General features: G+C 44.8%; 1 long non-coding RNA gene across 1 annotated transcript; it reads left to right on the top strand.

The window, feature by feature from the left end:
• The first annotated feature begins 215 nt into the window (after positions 1 to 215).
• On the top strand, positions 216 to 4,658 carry LOC138658019 (uncharacterized). The gene is made up of 3 exons (XR_011317297.1): positions 216 to 613; positions 2,940 to 2,964; positions 4,287 to 4,658. It is a non-coding gene; the product is annotated as an uncharacterized lncRNA (long non-coding RNA).
• Positions 4,659 to 6,892: the final 2,234 nt, after the last annotated feature.

The raw sequence follows: 6,892 nt of genomic DNA on the forward strand, positions 1-6,892 counted from the left end.
TATAGCGTAGGTAACATTTAATGTGTTCCTCATATCTGATGTCCGTGTAAACAAAACTTTCTTCGAATGAGTTCATGTACGCATTAGCATACGCCGGTGCGACATTAGAGCCCGTAGCAACCTACGACCTACCCTCTTCTCGGAAAATCCTGATTTCTGTGACAAGTACAAGAAGATCCTAAACAAGTGTTCTTTGGACATCATCATACTGACCATTGAATTCTTACAGAAAGCCATCACTGAAACCAAGGACAGCATTAGAGCCATTGAAACTCAACTTTCCTCAACCTTAGCTTCTACTGATTGGTCTAACCTCAAAGAAAAGACGGACCGGATCCTCGCTGATCACCAAAAGTTTTTGGAGGAAAAGAAACGTCAAAAGTTTCAACGTGACAACGACGACTATACCCACAACAGGGTGTACAGATGGAGCGATTCTACAGGCAACAACCCTTGGCGCCGTCCATACCATCGCAAGACAGGCTCCTTCAGTACAGAGAGCGATTCATCCACAGGCTCCAGCAGACCGCATTTTTTAGGAAAAGGCCGCAGGGGAGGTTACCAACACACCGACCAACAAGAAGATCGAGGAAAAATGACAACTCGGTCACAGGTAAGCCATCTAACCTAGTTATTAATATTTCAGGTCACACACTCTCCCCTGCGGAACTCGACATACTACAAAAAGGACTATCGTTCTGCCCCACTCCTATCTGGGATAGCCTCCAGCTGGAGCGGGACCTACAAAGACTCTACCGCTTGGTGAGATTGAAAACTCACTTCGGGACATTGACTGGTAACTCCGAGAACAGAGTGTCTCCTGGTGGGGACGTCTCTGTTGCGGAGATCCCTCTGACATCATTGGGACTAAGAAACCCTAGCTCCTTTAATCCACCTCATTCGTTCCATGCTGTTGAAACGTTCATTTCTTTTGTTGAAAGGGATGTTAAGGATCTATCTCACCAGCACCGTCTGGGCCTCTTCCCCACACGTGCTAATTTGACACCATCTGAAAAACAAGCTCTCACTTCCCTACGCAATAACAAATCCATTGTTATTAAACCAGCGGACAAGGGTGGGGCTATAGTCATCCTAGATCGCACACTTTACTCTACGGAGGTATTACGCCAACTCTCAGATACCAACACCTATAAGATTATACCTAGAGACCCCACCTTCGATATCCGCAGAAAAATAGAGCATGTTATTAAAATATATAGTGAGAATGGCACCATTGACCATCAGACAGCTACATTTCTTTCTAACCCTCACCCTACCACTCCGGTCTTCTATATACTACCTAAGATCCATAAGTCCCTAACCAATCCTCCCGGACGTCCTATAGTGGCTTCTGCCGACTCGATATTATCACCATTATCAGTCTTCCTAGAGAAGATCCTCACACCATTGACTAAACATAATAAATCCTTTATACTCGACACCGGTCACTTTCTTAGAGTACTTAGACAACACGGTAATGTACCCCCTGACAGTCTCCTGGTCACTATGGACGTTAATAGTCTCTATACCTCCATCACCCACGAGAAAGGTATTGCAGCATCTAAACTGCTTCTGGAGAATTCGAGCAAATCCACCACCTACGTACGGCTGTGCATAGATCTCTTGAGACTAGTCCTCTATGAGAATTTTTTCCTTTATGAGGATACCTACTACGTACAGTGCCAGGGGACCGCGATGGGCTCTAATGTCGCATCGGCGTATGCTAATGCGTACATGAACTCATTCGAAGAAAGTTTTGTTTACACGGACATCAGATATGAGGAACACATTAAATGTTACCTACGCTATATAGATGACATTTTCTTCATCTGGACAGGCCCCGTTGACACATTACAGGCATTCCATCAGACTCTCAATTCCATATATCCAGAGCTCCAATTCACCATGCACTTTGACCCTACTCAAATTTCCTTCCTAGACACTCTTGTCCGTAAGGATGACCAGGGTCTACTGTCCACCGACTTATTTTGCAAACCCACGGACTGCAACAGTCTTCTACATTATTCTAGCAGCCACCCAAAAGCTACACGGAATAGTCTCCCCCGTTCGCAGTTCACCAGAGTGGCCAGAATAGTCTCGGATCCTGAGATACTCCCCTCACGCTTAGAGGACATGTCCCAAAAGTTTAGGGAGAGGAGGTACCCCCAAAACCTACTCGACCGAGAGAAAACAAGAGCTTTACAACCACCACCTGTGTCTACCAATAATACCAGCATGAACAGGGTTCCATTTGTCCATACGTTCCACCCGTTTATGCCCAAGGTTGAGAGGGTGATCTTCAAACACTGGTCCCTCCTTAAGAAAGCCTACCCGAACATCACAAGCTTCTCGGAACCACCTCTCATGTGCAACAGGCGGGCCCCCAACATCAGAGACAAATTGGTCCGGGCCGACATAGGTAGTGTACGCCCCACCACGACTCAGACTACATTGACTCCACACCGCTCAGGGACATTTCCATGCCTTAACTGTGCCTCATGTTCAAATGTGATTAAGTCAGACAGTGTTACACATCCCAGGACAGGTAAAACCTATCCGATTCGTGGCCACTATACTTGTAATTCTAACTTTGTCGTCTACGTCATTAAGTGCCCATGTGGCCTTCTATATGTGGGAGAAACCACCCAGCATGTGAAGGATCGTATAGCCAGCCACAAGTCTACCATTCGCTGCAGTAAAACATGGCTACCAATCCCTGAGCACTTTATCAAATACAGACATACGGTGGCGCAACTTAAGTATCAGGTCATTGAACAGGTCCCCCGGCCTAGGAGAGGGGGTAACCACATTAGGCAACTTAAGATGCGTGAGACCTACTGGATACACAAACTTGAGACCCTCAGTCCCAAGGGTCTTAACAGAGATATTGATTGGTTACTATAATGCCTCACTAATCATTTTACCTTTTTACTTTCCAGACACGTTGAGTCTACCTCTTATTAGGTGAGTCATCTGGCCTCATTACGATTTTTTATCTTATCATTATTTTTCTATTTTTTACTATTTTATTTTTTACTATTCTTTTATTTATTTTAACTTTTATTTTTCCTTTTTTTATTTTTATTTTTATTTTCATTTTCATTATTTAGTTTATTTTCCTTTTTCATAATATTATTTCCATTTTTTTTTTTTTTTATTATTTTTTTTTTCATTTTATTCATTTTGTTCATTTTTTTCATTTTTTTCATTTTTGCATTGTTCACATTTTCTTATTTATTATTTATTTATTTTTTTCATTTTTTTCATTTTTCTACTTTACTGCATATATTTTTTCATCATTTTTTTCATTATTTTTCATTATTTTCTGCCTTTTGTTTATTTTATTTTATTTTTTTCCAGTTTTTTCTTTATTGAGCCATATGTGTACATCCTGCATTCTACATATTCTTACATTTCCCTCTCTCATTCCGTTCTCCTCTTTGGCCATCCCTACGTTTCCAATAGGGTTCTCTCCCTGGCTATATTACTATTCCCCTAGTCCTCCGACCCTGCCTTTTCATCTTTAGTAGTCCCACTTTACCGCTCTCTTAGCTGCCACCCCCTTAGCCCCTTTCAGCGCTACCATCAGCGCTTATCCACTCCCTTCCTCGGGCAGGTACTTGCCCACACTAGCGCTGATAGCCATCTGCGCATGCGCGGGTTCGTACCGCGTCACTTCCGGTCCGGCGCTATTTCAGGACGGCTCGCTCGTCCACTCTCACTCCAGCAGCATCCTTCCAGGACCACACAGCTAGGCGCGGGATGCGCCGCTGACCCCACACAGGACTCCACCCAGGTATTAGTGCGGTACTACTCCCCCCTTTTCCCTCTGCCTGCCAGCTCCTGTTTTACAGCTTGTGGCACCCCCTCTCCTTTATACCCACAGGCCCATAGAACCTATTACGGCCAGTCGTGTGCCCAGTTCTTCTTTACTCGGGACAGCAGCCCCTACTGGTTATACTGACAGGTAGCTATATTGTTCTAGTGATATATCTATCCAGAGTCTAAGGTCCACACAGACATAGTTATCATTGTTTTTACATGTAGCCACCATTTTGTCAGTGTATAGGATTACTGTGCCTCCCATTTACCTGTATCTACAAATAGACTGTACATTATCCACCATTCCATACCATGAGGCCATTTACCACCACTCACCACCTGTTTTTCACACATTACATCATCCGTCCTACACGTGTCTGGTATCTACCTTCCTCTCCTGGAGTGCTTAGGTAGTCATTTTGTTCCTATATAGAGTATAACCTATAATCTTGTTACTGTGACAGGTCATGTCTTATACATAAGGGATCACTTGCTTTTCCCACACTACCGCCACCTTTATGCGCTCATATCAAAGGACTAGAGGTAAACACTTATATGGACTTTTACCATGATTCTATGTACTTATACTGTTGTTCTCTCGCCGTTCCTCTTCATATGACCTTGTTATTTTGTATTTTGCTGTGTATATATGTATATATTCTCTCCCCCTTTCCCCCCCCCCCTTTTGTTCTTTTATCTGTGGTTAGTTTGTTTTGTATATATACTTCACGTATACTGCTATGCCGTTCTCCATGTATATGGCACTGTTATTTATACAGTTTTTTTGCCTTCCCAGTAACCCCATGAATAAGACCCGGGAGGGTCGAAACGTCGGGTTCATTGTCTACTTCTACCTATGTGGCAACCATCAATTTTTGTATTATTTCTTTGAATAAAATTGGCATATACCTTTTCAAGCACTATTCCAGTATTGAGTGTGCAGTGATTAAACCATGCGCTTTCTTTTCCAGGAAGTTTTCGCCTGCTGAGCGAAATTATGATGTGGGCAACCGAGAGTTGCTGGCCATGAAGTGGGCATTCGAGGAGTGGCGTCATTGGCTTGAAGGAGCTAAGCATCGCGTGGTGGTATTGACTTATCATAAGAACTTGACTTATCTCGAGTCTGCCAAGCGCTTGAATCCTAGACAAGCTCGTTGGTCTTTGTTTTTTGCCCGTTTTGACTTTGTGATTTCGTACCTTCCGGGCTCTAAAAATGTGAAGGCGGATGCTCTGTCTAGGAGTTTTGTGCCCGACTCTCCGGGTTTATCTGAGCCGGCGGGTATCCTCAAGGAAGGAGTAATTGTGTCTGCCATCTCCCCTGATTTGCGGCGGGTGCTGCAAAAATTTCAGGCTAATAAACCTGATCGTTGCCCAGCGGAGCAACTGTTTGTCCCTGATAGGTGGACGAATAGAGTTATCTCTGAACTTCATTGTTCGGTGTTGGCTGGTCATCCTGGAATCTTTGGTACCAGAGAGTTAGTGGCTAGATCCTTTTGGTGGCCCTCTCTGTCGCGGGATGTGCATACTTTTGTGCAGTCCTGTGGGATTTGTGCTCGGGCTAAGCCCTGCTGTTCTCGTGCCAGTGGGTTGCTTTTGCCCTTGCTGGTCCCGAAGAGGCCTTGGACACATATCTCTATGGATTTTATTTCTGACCTTCCCGTTTCTCAAAAGATGTCAGTCATTTGGGTGGTCTGTGATCGCTTTTCTAAGATGGTCCATCTGGTACCCTTGTCTAAATTGTCTTCCTCCTCTGATTTGGTGCCTTTGTTCTTCCAGCATGTGGTTCGTTTGCATGGCATTCCGGAGAATATTGTTTCTGACAGAGGTTCCCAGTTTGTTTCGAGGTTTTGGCGAGCCTTTTGTGGTAGGATGGGCATTGACTTGTTTTTTTCCTCGGCTTTCCATCCTCAGACTAATGGCCAGACCGAACGAACCAATCATACCTTGGAAACATATCTGAGATGCTTTGTTTCTGCTGATCAGGATGACTGGGTGTCCTTTTTGCCTTTGGCTGAGTTCGCCCTTAATAATCGGGCCAGCTCGGCTACCTTGGTTTCGCCATTTTTCTGCAATTCTGGGTTCCATCCTCGTTTCTCTTCAGGACAGGTTGAGTCTTCGGACTGTCCTGGTGTGGATACTGTGGTGGACAGGTTGCAGCAGATTTGAACTCAGGTAGTGGACAATTTGACCTTGTCCCAGGAGAAGGCTCAACTTTTCGCTAATCGCAGACGCCGTGTGGGTCCCCGACTTCGTGTTGGGGATCTGGTTTGGTTATCTTCTCGTCATATTCCTATGAAGGTTTCCTCTCCTAAGTTTAAACCTTGTTTTATTGGTCCGTATAGGATTTCTGAGGTTCTTAATCCTGTGTCTTTTCGTCTGACCCTTCCAGATTCTTTTTCCATACATAATGTATTCCATAGGTCATTGTTGCGGAGATACGTGGCACCTATGGTCCCATCTGTTGAGCCTCCTGCCCCGGTTTTGGTGGAGGGGGAATTGGAGTATATTGTGGAGAAGATTTTGGATTCTCGTGTTTCAAGACGGAAACTCCAGTATCTGGTTAAATGGAAGGGTTATGCTCAGGAAGATAATTCCTGGGTTTTTGCCTCTGATGTCCATGCTCCCGATCTTGTTCGTGCCTTTCATGTGGCTCATCCTGGTCGGCCTGGGGGCTCTGGTGAGGGTTCGGTGACCCCTCCTCAAGGGGGGGGGGTACTGTTGTGAATTCTGTGGCAGAGTTCACTCCTGTGGTCACAAGTGGTACTTCGGCTGATTCTCTCTGGGAGCTTCCGTTTGTGGAGGAAAGTGGTATTGCAGCTTCTGAGTTTCCTCCTTCAGGTGATCTGGTGAGGTCGTTAGCTGCTTCTCTATTTAACTCCACCTGATGCTTTGATCCATGCTTCCTGTCAATGTTCCAGTGTTGGACTTGTGTTTCTCTGGATCATTCCTGTGGCCTGCTGCTCTGCATAGCTAAGTGCTTCTTTGCTATTTGTTGCTATTTTTTCTGTCCAGCTTGTCTATTTATTTTGCTGGAAGCTCTGGGACGCAAAGGGTGTACCTCCGTGCCGTT

This window comes from Ranitomeya imitator, chromosome 1 (assembly GCF_032444005.1).
Source record: "Ranitomeya imitator isolate aRanImi1 chromosome 1, aRanImi1.pri, whole genome shotgun sequence".
Lineage (NCBI taxonomy): Eukaryota > Metazoa > Chordata > Amphibia > Anura > Dendrobatidae > Ranitomeya > Ranitomeya imitator.